This window comes from Podarcis raffonei, chromosome 2, assembly GCF_027172205.1.
Source record: "Podarcis raffonei isolate rPodRaf1 chromosome 2, rPodRaf1.pri, whole genome shotgun sequence".
Classification (NCBI taxonomy): domain Eukaryota; kingdom Metazoa; phylum Chordata; class Lepidosauria; order Squamata; family Lacertidae; genus Podarcis; species Podarcis raffonei.
Genome location: NC_070603.1, coordinates 22,487,959 through 22,503,360, shown reverse-complemented (window position 1 = coordinate 22,503,360; position 15,402 = coordinate 22,487,959). Strand labels below are relative to the sequence as shown.

General features: G+C 44.7%; 1 protein-coding gene across 4 annotated transcripts in view; it reads right to left on the bottom strand.

The window, feature by feature from the left end:
• The window catches only part of DGKA (diacylglycerol kinase alpha), an 81,030-nt gene that overhangs the window by 50,122 nt on the left and 15,506 nt on the right, over positions 1-15,402 (bottom strand). For 2 of the 4 annotated variants that reach the window (XM_053375253.1, XM_053375255.1), the window contains exon 1: positions 6,073-6,428. The exons of the other annotated variants lie outside the window; for them this stretch is intronic. The gene's annotated coding sequence lies outside the window, so the exon portion shown is untranslated. Of the gene's footprint in view, positions 1-6,072; positions 6,429-15,402 lie in introns of those variants that run through there. 4 annotated transcript variants of the gene reach the window in all.

Sequence of the window (15,402 nt, the reverse complement as noted above, 5' to 3'; positions counted from 1 at the left end):
GTCGGACACGACTAAACAGCAACAACATCTTTATTCAGGCGAGTAACAGGACAGGCTCAGCAGTATACACTGTGCTCAAGTGTCACAATTGCAGAGTTCAAGAGCAGGACAAGAAGTTCGGAACTAGACAGAAGCAGCAAAAATATCCCAACAAGTTTTCCTGCTCTTCTTGCCAAGCATTTAAAGACGGGCAGCGGCACGCTCACTCGCCTTACAGGAATGTAAAGATTGTGGGGGCAGGTGGGTCTGCTGCCATGTGCAAAGGCAGCACCTGGTTCTAGGTGATAAGGCTGCACCCTCCCGTTCAGCCACTGCCACATCCTGTTCAGGCTTCCTCCACAGCTGATCAAAGCCTTTCCCCACACACGCACTGAGGCTCTCTGCTCTGAAGGAAGATCAGAAGGGAGAGTTGGCATCTCGGCGCCCCCTTCCAAAGTGACTGATGTTGGGGGATGGGGGTGGGGAAGGGGAGAATCCTCCCTGCTCTAACCCAGGTTCCTACCATCCAGCCCCCTCCTCTTGTTTCTTCCTCCTCCCTCATGCATTAAAGCCTGCCAAGCCCAGCCTGATTCCAACAATGCTGCAAGGTTCATGTCATCAAGACTGAACTACTGTAAATGAGGCAATTGTTCCTTCTGCACTACAGCCCTTTGCTGCTGCTGAGACATTGCTTTACCATAAACAGCTGGGATTGGGATTAGAAATGGAAGTTCCATGCAACTGCAAAATCTAGCATAGTAATATTAAGCAATGCCCTTTCTCCATGGCTAAGATCCTCCTAGGGCAGTGGTTCCCAATTAGCTAATGACTGAGGACCCCCTATTTTTCAAAAAGCCAAGCCACAGACCCCCTACTTTTGAAAATTTTGATAACTCTATAGTAGTTACCTCCGCAAAGCAATTTTTTGAACAAGATGTGGGGTAGCCCCTAGTAAGGAAAGAATTTTAGGTATACTAAAAAAAACAGACTAGAGCTCAGCAATATCTGTTTTTTAACATTGTGCTTTATCAGCAGCTGAATATTACGATATTCCGATATATCAAGATGTCTGAAATTGGAGATCATGTGTGGGGATCAGGGAAGGAGCAGCCACTGAGATTGGGAGGGTGGGGGAAGAAGAGGAAGTAGAGTCACCTCCACCACATGGTTTAAGTGGGAGGGGATGGGGATGGCGGGGTACATCAAGCCACCATCAGTGGGGCAGCCAGTGGTGGCAGCCAGCATGAGGAAAGACTGTAGTGTTATCGGCTGCCCTGGTCTTCCTCCACATGAGGAAGGGAGCTCAGATCAGCGGCATTATCGGTTGAGATAATCGTGAGATATCGGTGGTGCCTTGAAATTGGCTGCCCTGCTCTCATTTGCGTGAGGGGTAATATATTGCTGCATATTGCCAGGTGAAAATCGTTATTGCAGTGCGATTTCAAAACCAATTTTGGCCAATATATTGAAAAATTGCACAGTGCTAAAACAGGCCATAAAATTTGTGATACAGTGGTACCTTGGGTTACATACGCTTCAGGTTACAGACTCCACTAAACTAGAAATAGTACCTCGGGTTAAGAAGAAGAAGAAGAAGAGTTTGGATTTGATATCCCGCCTTTCACTCCCTTTAAGGAGTCTCAAAGCGGCTAACATTCTCCTTTCCCTTCCTCCCCCACAACAAACACTCTGTGAGGTGAGTGGGGCTGAGAGACTTCAAAGAAGTGTGACTGGCCCAAGGTCACCCAGCAGCTGCATGTGGAGGAGCGGAGACGCGAACCCGGTTCCCCAGATTACGAGACTACCGCTCTTAACCACTACACCACACTGAACTTTGCTTCAGGATGAGAACAGAAATCGTGTAGTGGTGGCGCGGCAGCAGCAGGAGGCCCCATTAGCTAAAGTGGTGCTTCAGGTTAAGAACAGTTTCAGGTTAAGAACGGACCTCCGGAACGAATTAAGTACTTAACCCGAGGTACCACTGTATTACCATGAAAAAATGACCAAAAAATAGTGGTGGGGGGAGGCAAGGGATTGGGCTGCAGACCCCCTGGGTGCATTCAGTGGACCCCCAGGAGTCCCTGGACCCCTAATTGGAAACCACTGTCCTAGGATGTTTCCTCACAAATAAACCACAATCATTAACACGTTCTCCCTTATAAGGTCAGCCAGTTTTATTGCTTCCTGACATGAAGAGGTGGGAAATCAATGATCAATAGCCTATTAAGTGTTCCTTTCTGTCTCTATTAAGCAGAACCTTAATTACTGATTGCCTCTCATTTTTTCTTATGAGAATGCTTACGAACAACTATGAAAAAACAAAATAATGAGGAAATACCAACAATTAAAGCCTCTCCACTCCCCTTTGGGAACAGAAACTGACACTAGAGCAATTAAGAGAGCTGAGGCTATTCAAGGAGCAATTTACCCCACATGAACCTATTAAAAAGGCTGAACTTGGAAGTAGGAAATGTTAAATTTAAGGAAAATGAACTTTTAAAGCTTTAGTCACACTTTGCCCATCTACCATATAATGTAACTTCTCAAAGCTAATTTTTCTCACCTCTTTCAACTAATCCCCATAGGTTACCAGTCCCGCAAAATCCAGGTCCCCCTCTTGCAGACAAACTCTAGTTTGTCAATGTCCTTAAATGGGATAATGTCAACAGGACAGGACAGGACAGGACACAGAAAAACTAGCTTCCCCAGACCCAGGAAATTGTGGATGTGACAAGCTTAATATGAAAGAGCCAACTTGGAGGCCGCAATCCTATGAACGCTTAACCTTGGAATAAGTCCCACTGAACTCTGTAAGACAGGCTCCTCAAAAGACATGCATTGCACAGTTAACCACCAGATGTTAGTTCAATAAAAAATATCACCTTTCTCACTTTGAGTACTTTGTATTTCCTGGAGCAACACTGCTGTAACATTCTATACCAAACTAGATATTATTCTTGGCATAACATTGATGTGTTAATAGCTGAAATATCAAGTACTTGGCTAGCACAAGAGAGGAATTTCTGAGCAGCACAAACAATAAAATAAGAGGAATTTTTTTTTGTCACTTTGAGTCATCACTTGCCCATCTTCCTCCTGTTCAACCTAACCTCAATAACTGGAAGATAACCAAGGAATTCCAGCTTTTTCTGATAATTAATCCAGAGCCTAAAAAGTACAGTTCTGCTATTTTTCTCCCCAAAAATCCAGGTCTTTACAGAAACCATTCGGCATTCAAATTTAGAAAATAAGTTATGCACTGACCAAATGTCCAAGGCCTGTGTTGGCAAAATCAGAAGATGCATTTGAAACACTTGAGATTCCTATACACTTTCAAAGCTCCTATACACTTTCTAGCAAAAAAAATGGCAATTCTCCGAAATCGCAGGACACAAACTCATAACATCACGAGAGATTTATCAGAAATCACTATTCCGATTTTAAAACTGTCGGGATGAAAAGTTTTGAAGAAAGTGTCCCCTGGGAGAAAGTTTGAGAGGGAGAGAGGCTCTTTCAAGCAGTCTTCGTAGATTACAATTTAGTTAATTTGGAAGGCCTAAATTTGTTTGCTGGAGGAAAAATGCCCTTTGCTCAGGGTCTTACACACGAACAGGATCAAGAATCAACTAACTGGTTTACACAAAAGATAAAGGATCAGATTTTTCAAAGCTGTTTCTAACAGTGGACACCTGTTGAATTGTTACCTACCATTTTAAGGCACTTTTCAGTGTTTTGCAATTTTATCCAAATCACTGAGGTAGATTGTTTGATGAAACAGTGAATTGCCTAAGGACATTAAGCACACAATTCTCTAAGCGAGAATTTGAACCTTGGCCTCTTGCCTTCCAACAACAGCACAAAGTTAAACTGAACTTTGCTAATAACAATAAAAATAATATTGCACTTATCCACAGGCCTAGCCTGTAACATAACAGCCTGTTTGGCTTTGCCACATTGCCACCACATCCTGCCCTCATAACCCTGTTTTTCTCAATAAGCTCAATCTTCCAGCCAGAAGGAGGAAAGAAATGGCTGATCCAAACCTAAACTGGCCCACAGGGTACCTCAGAACTCTCCGTCCACTGTGAAACCCTGCACCATCTGCTTTAATGCTACATCCAACAAATTATCTAATGTTTATAAAGTTCTTTTTTTGTTATGGATTTCAGAAATCATAAGCAGTGTTCCAAACTCCCATTGTTCTAGGTGCATTTTGCCACAGGGAATTTCATTTGTGTGAGCAACTTCTGAGCTTGGTGTGCAGCACTGTGCCTAAGATTTCAGATTAATACTGCAGAGTGGAAGGAAAAGAGGACCTTTTTCTGCCTTCCCACTTCCAGCTACTCTCTGAAGACTGGAGAAGAGACCCTCTTAAGAATATTAGGGGGGTGGGCAGGGGAAGGATACTAGACCATGTGAAAAATGAACTTAAGAATTTAGCTGCAGTTCATTCATTTGCAGCTTTGTATTCTTGTTATTAAAAAGCAAGCTTAGACATTCCGTTGTTGCACCCATAACTTGGTTTAAGGTGCCACTTAGCTCCTCGCTTTCGTATCTCAGTTTCCAACACTGATCATAAGGGACCTGTATAATTATCAAAGCCTCACCCATTAATTACAAAAATATGTACAAAGCACTCTAGCAGACTGTAGCTCAGGGGAACACACAACGGTCATTTCCAGCATCTTTATTTAAAGCGTTCTCAGAGGAAACAGCCCAGGAAAGACCTACTAGTGGAGACCTTGGGAGTGCTGACTTTCAAATAAATCCTACTTGCTAGAAAAATAGGAGACTCTTTGTATCCTCGAACCTTACTGTAGTAGGCAACAAAAGCTACAGGAAGGGACTTCACCAGAATAGAAGCTGGAGAGATATTCATCAAGTGCTTTTAATCCAAACGTGCCAATTCCTTTCTCTCTCCTCCTTCAGGAAAGCTGCCAAAACATCTAGACGGCATCTCACCGTTAATGAGGGGCAAACTGTCTCCTGCATTGCAGAGATAAAGAAAGCTATGTGGAAAGCGAAGGAGGCACATTTCAGGATGACAATCCGGGATCGCTTTACAGGGCTCATGGCACGAAACAGAGGCATGCAATGTCAAGTTATCCGTGGCAAATCAGAAGAATCAACGCCCTCTTATTCACAGGAAATGAGGCCAAGCAAGCCTTCCCCAGGGTCAGATAAAACCAGAGAGCCTTCAATGAACGAGGTAACCGATAGCAGCGGCAGCAGAACATTTAAGTTTAAAGTGGTACTAAGTACGGTCTTCCCCCCCCACCGCCCCCTCCCTCCAGCAGGCTAGACCAAAATGGGTTTCCTTCCTCTTGTGGGATGGGGGTGGGGAAATAAATACAAAAGAAAACTTTGCGGCTGGCATTGTTTCTTGGTGCAGCGACGTGCCACATTGCTGCATGGCAGGGAGGTGAATCACCACAGACATTGAAGTTGCACTATTCATTTTTCTCTTCTCCCCCCACACCCCAACCCCGACGCCCCACCTCCCCTCCGAAAGCACACAAAGTTCTCTCTCAGTCTCTCCCCTCGTTGCTGCTAAAATAAGAAAGCCGTCCGCCTGCTTCCCCGGGACGCGCCTTGGAGTCATACATATTTTAAAGAAACCTATTTTTGCCCCTTCCCAGATTGCAGCGCTCTGTCGCTCTCTTGCAGACAGACAAAAATAATGACAACGAAATCCGGTCGAACTGAAAAACTGCTGGTGGTGGTGGGGTTTGCAACGGCTGTGAGGACCCCCCCCCGCACGATTTGCACACATTTCCCCACCCCAAATGCTGTCTCTGGTCGCAGACAAGCAAAGCAACTCGGGCTCTCGTGGTTTTAAAGCCTACTGCTTCCTTCCAGTTCACCTGGGAAGAAGCTGACAGTTCACAACCACGCTGGCCCTGAAAACTGCCCCCCCCCCCCCGCACATCTCATCTCCTGAAACTTCTACAACAAATACCCCCCAAATTCCTGCCGGGTTCCTTTATCCTGAGCGCGCGCCGTGCAGCGCGCAGCGCGCAAAACGCACACACATCTCCGGCAACAAAGCGTCCCTACAGAAGACAAATAAAAGAAAGCGAGGGTTTTCTGTACCTTGCTTTGCAGACCGGCTCAGCAGCACACTGGAAGTTGGCAGCACAAAATACAGAGGGCTGACTAAAGCTCAAGCAAACTCAATCACACCCTCCTCTGAGCCAGCCCTACTCCTGACATCAGCGCAAGGCAGTTCTCTTTCGACTTCTTCTTTCCTTCATTGTATACATTAAAGCACACAACACCGGGTGGAGGGGAGGGGCGGGTGAAAGGAGGAGGAAGAATGGCGGGCAAAAAGAAAAGAAAAACGATACGAGCTGCTTCCTCAGTAGAGAGCTGGCCATCCAACGAGGCGGTGGGACCCGGGCTCAGAAATTAGGATGGAAAAGAGCCCCCCTATCTTCTCCACAAAGCCTATAAGAATCTCTCTCTCCCACGTTTCCTCTAGGCCTCCCCGCTGCTGTTTTGCATTGCTGTTTTGCATTTCTCTCTCAACCATGTCTACTGATTACTTATATGATGTTTTCATGGAGAAAGCAAGAACAATGGGTGAGGAGATGTGGTTACATACAGAATTCCTGAGGAAGGCTTTTAAAAAAAGTATTAAAACATTCATCCTAGTTCCCTTAAAGGTTTTCAAACTTCTATCTCTGGGGTCTCCTTCTGTCGAAAACTTGATTCTGGGTATACCCTAAGATGCACACTAAGCCCACATGGCACATACGAGCTCAGTCACTTCAGAAGAGCTAAGCATGTGCTCAGAAGAAGATACCCAACATTTCAACAGAAACCTGTGAATTGTGATCAGAGCAATAAGATCCAGCAGACAGCTTTATAATCAAACTGCTCTAGAGCCATTCCAGCTTTATCGAACTGTATCCTGAATTATGATATATTAGGATCAAACTGAAAGCTGAGCTATGACAGCTATGGAGCTATGAAGGAGCTAATGGGAAACAGATTATTCAGGGATACCTGAAGGTTGGCAGAAGCAGAAAAATCTTTAGAGGCAGAAGGGAACCCAGAGGACAAAAGACACACAGAGAGACAGCTAAATGGTGACTGAATATGGACAGTGGTCACAGAGTGTTGGGGTAGGACAAAAAAGAAAAAGGTATGTGATGGATTGGAATATCCTGGGAAAAAGCATAGTTGATGAAGATGATGATGATGATGATGAAGAATATACTGCCCTTTACCACCTGGAGGTCTCAGGGCAGTTCACAGAAAAGATAAACATAAAAACCAAACACCCTGAACAGGAACAGTCCACACTGCAACATTTTGTTACAGGTTCCACCTGTGTATTTTTAGTTTGGGGTTTAGAGAGAATCCTTTTCTATGCAGAGCAGCACAGTTCAGCGCTGGATATAGAGCTGTACAAGCAGTACCCCCACACAGAGTGCCGAGTCAAGAGGGTGCAAAATTGAGAAGATCCATAACTGGAAAGGGGGCATCACATTTTTGGCTTTGCACAGGGTGCCATACTACAAAATATTACCAAAGTCCACCCCTGCACAGTTAAAAAGTGTGTTGTGTTTTTTTTAAAAAAAATCACACCGTCTTCCCACTATTTTCTGGTTCATCCTCTTTCCTTTGAGTGCATTGAATTTGCCAGTGAGTTGAGACTGACTGATAGAATGCATTTGGGGACTAGCTTCCAACTGAGCTGCCTTTGCTGCTGTTTAAATCAACCCATTTGTAATTAATGCACAGCGATGAGTTATGTGGGTTGGTTTGCCGCAAAGCCAGATTGCCAGCATGTCCAGCAGTCACTGTGTTTTAAAAATTAGGGCTAATCCACACCACCCTTGTGTCTGTGGGCAGCCCACTTAACAATGTGACTCCGAATGAGTTTAGATTGTGGCCTTGGAGGTTCTTTTTTATGTGCTTGGTTATGCAAGTGGTTTGTTGCAACTACAGGCTGCACTTTTCCACACAAGGTTTTCTTCCTTTCCATTCATTATATCTTGTTGGTTGCAGGAAGAGCACTGTTTCTCTAGCTTTGCACACACAGACCTCCATCTTGCATACTATTCATCCATCTTGGTACACTTCATGTCTGTGTCTGTGTGTGTCCCTGTAGGTTTGTAGGCATTGTGCAATATGCCCACAGCTTGGGCGTGCAGAGGAGGCCCAACAGCAGTTTTAGCAATTTGTCTGTAGGACACAAGAAAGGAACTGGTAGGGAACTCTTTGGCCCTTACTGCAATACTGAAACTGGAGTTGGGTGCTTTTGGAAATCTGGCCCACAAAAGGCTAAACAAATGCATTCCACATGCCCTGCTCACTCCTTGGCTGAGGCAGATGTTACACCCATCACTGTTATTTGTTTATTTCCTCAACAGGGTTTTCCTTCTTGGCAGAAATCTAAGCCCAGAGCCAGGGAAGGGCTGCTTGATTACCATCATCTGCCTGCTGCTATGGAGCAGGAAAACATATACACACAAGGGCAGGTGAGGAATAGGTGAATGGAGTTCCCAGGCCTGCAAGCTGAGGTGGGTGGAGGGAATGTATTGACCATAAAAGGTCATGTTTGTCTGAACTCTGTTAGGTGTTTGCACATCTCTGTTAGGGTTCCCACTTGATTAGTGCTGAAATGGCAAACAGATCTTTTTTTTTAAAAAAATGCCTCTTGGCTAATTGTCAAAGCTATGTGTGCACTTCTATATTTGCAGTTTATTTAAATACACATTGACACATATGAATGGAAAATACGTTTGAGGTGGCATTTCTGTTGACTGTCCCTTTAAGTGTACATGTGAACATGAAAAACGTCAGCAGTGCCACAATTTCCATTTTTTCCTGGTGTATGTGTTGTGTTTTGCATGTGCACCCATCTAGTATTATATATGCATGTTCTATAGTCTTAGGTTTCTGTTTAGCATGTGATCAGCTAAATCTGTATTCAATCTGTTAATAAAACTGCACGGCAGGATAGGGGAGTCAGCATCTACAACTGCTCTGTGTAGGAACGCGTGGGTGTTGATATATGTATGTGCACTAGTCTTGACTCAGTGTGCCTGCCTGTCATTCTAGAAATGCTGTGCACATGAATCAATCCATCCATCTGGGTGGGTGGGTGTGGTCTATGTGCATGTTGAGCTGTGACTATTTTCTGAAACAAAGAGTGTATATTCCCAATGACATATTTATGTTTTGTTTGCTGCATTTTTGACCCATATACCACATCTTACTAAGCTCAAGGTAGGTTACAGCCATGGGGTGGGGGACAGCAAAACACACCAACAAATATATGCAAATTTGCAAGGGGGGGATATGCATGCTTACCACTGACTGTAGCAAAGGTTTTTCCAGGTTTAATCTTAAAATCTCAGCCAGATGGTACACTGCTCAGGCTACCAGTTGGGAGGCCTAGGACTCCAGGTAACAGCTACATTCCCAGACAACGTGGCAACTCTATTCCTACCCTTCTGGAGCTCTCTCTCTCGCTCTCTCGCTCTCTCTCTCTCTCACACACACACACACAGAGAGAGAGAGAGAGAGAGAGACACCAAAACGATCCGGGCCATACACTGTCTGTCCTTTATAAAAGTAGGTGGATTGACCATGGAGGCTCATGCATCCTAGAAAATGGATTAAGGATATAGTCTTATTCTGCTAACAATTTAATTGTTATAATTGTCAGCTGCCAAGTGGTGGGGCATCTCTAACAAATAAAATAACAGCCAACTGTCTCCTGATGGTTCCTCAGCCCTCTTCCCCTTCACAACCTGCAGGTCTGATTTCAAACTATAGCTATATGCTCCCAGTTTAGAGCAAATCATATGCAGTTCACAGCTTGATTTTGCAGTTGTACAGACATGTTTAGGAACAGTGTGAGCAGGCCTGGGGAGAGAACACACACAATTCCAGTTTCTCCCATTGTTCCCAGGCTCCTAAGCATGGTTAACTGAGAGCTGGCATGACATTTGCACTGCACCTTACAGGCCAAAGCATGCATTTCCCACACAGAGCCAGAGAGATGATCTGATGTTTTAGTTCATTTCAGCTTGGTTCTGTAATCCACTAAAGTATTGTAGTTAAATATATATTTTGAGCGCTTCTTGTGTAATCCTGCTTATGTCTCAAGAGACCACAGATTGATTTCATGGAACGGGTGACAGCTCGGTTTGTAACGGAAAATGGTGAGGCGTGAACATGCTGTGGAGCCCACATCCCCCCCCCCGCCCCAGAGAGGATTCCTCTAAGGCAGGTGATTTTACTTCTCTTACTATTCCTGGGGGTGCAGGATTTGCAAATGTCAAATCCGGAACAGGGGATGCCTGGTTGACAGAGAGAGGAACACCCCCCCTCACTACGTCACAAATGCTGCATCTGGAATTTCCCCTTTTCGAGGTTGCAGATGTTTTTCTCTGCCAGTTAAATGTGCGTGGGCGGGAGGTGTTTGGTGCTGCGGTTTATACACAGTCACAAATGTGCACACTCCCAGCCCATTTGGCAGTCACATCTGTAGCTCAAATTACAATCATTAGCTAATTAGTCCTTCCAGCCCCATATTTCAGTGGCAGGGAAAAGTCACCATGTTATGGTCCCCCCTGCCCACCAACCCCCAAAAGCCCCACCTGCTACGAGGAAGGAAAAACAACATAATGAAAAAGATGTTTCGCTTACCAGCTCAGCAATGAAAACACCAGGTGCAACAAAAATAATGTAGAGTTTGGTTCTGGGAGGAAAGTACCTGTTAAGCTGTGCACCTTCTTGGGTGACCTTGGGCAATTCACAACCTCCCAGGGTTGTTGTGGTGATAAAGTGAGCCTAATTAAACTCCAAATGCAAGGAAGAGAGGTTTTGCAATCAGTGCAACATAGAAGAGATGCTTCCTGCCTTTTATCCGAGGACATGTGCCAAACATGTTTCAAAGTTATTTGCTGGTGGTTTCTGGAAGGGCAAGAGGTATCTGCTTCCATCTTTGGTGGCTATGACTCCCAGGCAGCACAGAAGTTCTGGAGACTAGCTGTTGACCTTTGTCAGAAATAGGAGCCTTCAAACAAACCACCTCACATGTTAAACTAAGGCACAAAGGGCTGTAGGAGCTAGCCCCTTCCGTCTCTGCACGCACTGGCCATGCATTTGGAGAATGCGCTTGTGCACACACTCCTGTGTATTCTGCATCCAGTGCATTCCACCACTGGTTTGGGAAGCAGCAAACACACGGCATTAGCCACAATCCATTTCTATCCTTTATCTATCCTGCAGTTTCTTATGAAATACTGCATTTCAATACATTACCCCCTGAAGCTGTCTTCAGTGTGACTTCAGAAAAAGAAGAACTGAGCAGCATTTTCAGTCAGTAATATGTACGCAGCCCGCGAGAAGCGGCCCTACATGCATACTGATGTATAAATTCCAATGCAAAGGAAGACCCTGATTAGCCCATCCCCCCACTCACATGGAGCTCTATGAATGTACAATGGTATGCATGTAGGGCACCCTTCTCATGCTCACATAATCTGTGCCTAACTCCACTGCCCCCCTAACACATGAAGGGTGTACCATGTTTGTCCAAACACCCTAATGACTTCATGCCAGATCACATGAGACCGCTAAAGACTGTGCTACTTAACCACATGGAACCAAGTTACCCCAGCTTCCTATACAGGAACCTTATTACAGTTAAGCTATGTATAACACTGGGCTGGAAATCTCCCCACCAAGATGATAAAATATTGGATATAATCAACAAGCTCTTCCAGTGATGCATTGCCAGAATAATGTGCACATCTTTGGTCTTCCCTCCATGACAGAAACAGGCATCATGGCACTTTCAAGTTTAGCACATTTACTGCAGCATAAAACTTTATAGATTAGGACCTATGCATGAAGCAGAAGTTGTGAAAGCTTAATTGACCACATATTTGTCTCTAATGGAGCTACTCTACTAGCATTCGTGAGTATGATACTAGCATTGCTGATATTATACAGAATTGCTGGCTAGGAAGGCTGTTCAGCAATTCTGTCTGGTAAAAAAGGCAGCAACATTTTCTCATTGATGCAGCCCCAGAAAGTGAGTGGTCAGAGGAAGAAGGGAGTGAAGACTGGGAAGAGGTGGTGTTGGAAGCTGAATGGGTAACAGGGCTTAGTGAGCTGGGAGAGTCTGGCAGACAGAAGTCCAGAATCAGAGGCAGAAGATGACGCAGGTGAGTGGGAGGAAGGAAGTCAAGAGGCAGAGATGAGTTGGGCTGGTGAAGAGCCACAGGTATCTCCCGCTCCTGCTGCAACAAGCTCCCCTTCCCCCTGATCTCCCAGAACCAGAAGAGGGCTAAAATGTGCAGAGCAGCAACAGGCTGCATGCAGTCTTAGTCTCCAAAGGCTTGGCAAAAGCCCTGGAGAGGAAAAGACTTAGATGGCTGTGTGCAGGTGGGGACCTACTGAGAATGAGCTGCTGACACTCTGCCAGGTTGGTGGAGATCATGTTTTGCTAATAAAGAGTTAACTCCAACTTTGATCTGCGTGATTACTGACCGGCACACTCTGTGACACCCACAGACTACTCCAGGGGTAGCCAATGTGGTTCCCTCCAGATGTTGTTGGACTCTGGCTCTCATCAGTCCTGGCCAGCATGGCCAACGGTCAGGCATTATGGGAGTTTTAGTCCAACATCTCAAAAACACTAATGAACAACAAAAATAAAACAGAAGCAGTAAAATCAATACAGTGGTACCTTGGGTTACATACACTTCAGGTTACATACGCTTCAGGTTACAGACTCCGCTAACCCAGAAATATTACCTCGGGTTAAGAACTTTGCTTCAGGATGAGAACAGAAATTGTGCTCTGGCAGCGCGGCAGCAGTGGGAGGCCCCATTAGCTAAAGTGGTGCTTCAGGTTAAGAACAGTTTCAGGTTAAGAATGGACCATCGGAACGAATTAAGTACTTAGCCCGAGGTGCCACTGTAGTGAGAAGCAATAAAGCCAGTAACAATAAAACAACAAAATTAGCATACATTAAAAACTCTGGGCAACCAAAACTCCAATTCCCATCAGCCCCAGCCAGCATGGCCAACAGTAAAGGATGACCGTAGTAGTAATGCAACAACATCTACATGGTACCATGTTAAGTACCCCTGCTCTAAAGGTACATCTCACAGCCATGTGTAGTAGTGATGTAAGAACACAATGAAAGAGTGAAATAATAGAGCTGAGTACTCAATGTCCTGTTGTCTCTTCAGACATATGATTGCATAACCTGTCTCCTCATTATGACATGTAAATAGGGAGCCGATTGCCACTTTGTCTGCTTATTACCAAATACTATCCTGGTAAAAAAACCAGAACTCTCCTGCCATCTCAGCCCCTAAGTGCCTTGGTACAAGTGGATCTGCAGAAACCAAAGCCTTTTGGCAAAAATAGCACATGAACAAAGAAAATGAAATGTGATGTTGATATCTTGTTTAAGGATCTAAGGCTGGTTCTACCCACATCAAAGATGCAGGATGTTCAGGACTGCTCTGCAGTTAAGTCAAGTAAAATGGCATATTTGCTCCGCGGCTATAAGACCTCTACAACGCAAGTGCTGTAACTGATATGAGAAAAAGTGTTTCAAAGGGTAGAACCCCCTCAAGCCTTAATTACCATGGTACTGCATTGACACTGAGCTTAGTATTCTCATAAGCATCCTCTTCAGATATGCAACATAATCTCCTCAGAAGGCTTTGGGGTCGTTTGCTAGCTAAAGCCACTTGCTAAATTGCTTTTGAGCTGTGTATGCAACAAGGCATTAATGTGCATGTGGGTCACAGCAGCCCTTTTTTTAATGTGTGCTCTTGCGCCCTTTTGTCTCCCTGTCTATTTTGATCTTTCCCAACTATACAAATGGGTGGTACTTGATGGGATGTATTCATGCTGTTGTCCCCTCACCTCAATTACTACTTCCCCACCCTCTAGAAGTTCCAGAAACTTGAGGTCCATGGTGGGTTTGCACAAGAGATATATTTGTTTACCTGTGCACATCTGCCATATAGATAATTGTCTATAGATTAGCACAATAATAAACAACTTTCACAGAAGCCAAATATCAAGCATATTTCACAGTGGGCAAAACAGCCAATATTAAACCATACTTTTTGGGGGAGAGGTGTTACCAGATTTATGTCGTAGTTTAAAAAACGAAAACGTATTTGTATGTCAAAGCCTTGCCTGGTAGAGAGCCAGCAGCCCACTGAGGAGTGTCTCGTCAGGACAAAGAACGACTGGGTCAACAGATGCGAACAATGTGAAAAACATGCACACGTGATTAATCAAATCTACTTTAAACTGTTGTGTGTACATATCCTTGATGGCTGATGGTTACTGGGTGCTGAACACAGGTTGCCCAACTGATTGAGGGTGGAACCAACTAGTTTGGACAAGCTGAATGTAGTCAGTAACAAGAGAAAAGAGGTTTTTGCAGCTGGCTACTAAGAGCAAGCCAGGGAGATTTCATAAGAGGAGTCCTGCTGAATCACACAACAGGCCACCTCAGCCAGCGTTCTGCTTCCCACAGTGGCCAACCAGGTTTTGCTTGAAGACAACAGATACTTCCCACTGCTGCTCTCAACTGGAACCTGGAGGAAATTGCTCCAAGGTCACGCTATTTTTGGTGGGTTTTTTTTTAAACGGGGGGGGGGAGATGATGGTGCTTTAAAGACTAAAATTCAGTTTGAGTGTTCACCATATCTGTAAAAAAACACAAGTCTCCATTGCTCTCTCTCCCCACAAGAGAACTGATCCTGTAAAAGGCTGCGCCTAGAAGCTCAGTAAAACAGTATTGATCCTCTTTGTCTATTTATCAGCTTTGATTGATTCTGATCTGGCTTACACACTACAGTATAGCTTCTCTCCATTCTGGCTCAGTTTTTTGCCCTTTCTTATAGGTGAAACTCATGATTCCTCAAGAGAACAAGAAAACATATTCACTGCGCTCCATAAGAAAATGTTGCTTCAGTTTATAACAGGTCAGCAAGGTTTATCTTGCCTGGGCCGAATCAGTCCTGCAGAGATCCGCACCACTTTAGCGCAGCGCGCAAGCGGGCAGCTCAGTTTGGGGGCGGCTCATGGACCGATCAAACAACCTCCACAGGCTGCTCCCGGCTCATGAGCCTTAGGTTGATGACCCCTGGTTTATGATCACGGTTTTAGTATTCAGTGAGAGCCTGGTTTCAATCTGCACATTTCACTGTGGCAAGCTGGACTGAGGAGAGGTGATCACTCTGTGTAGCGATTGGTAACAGATTGGAGGCTCTCAGATACCATGGAAACTGGGTGCGGGGGCAGATCAGAAAATTACTGATATTATTCCACTTGCAAAAATATAATTGTAATGTATGAACAGTTCAGATGAATCAACACAACCCTGATGATATGATCTTGATGGTCTATCATTGCAAA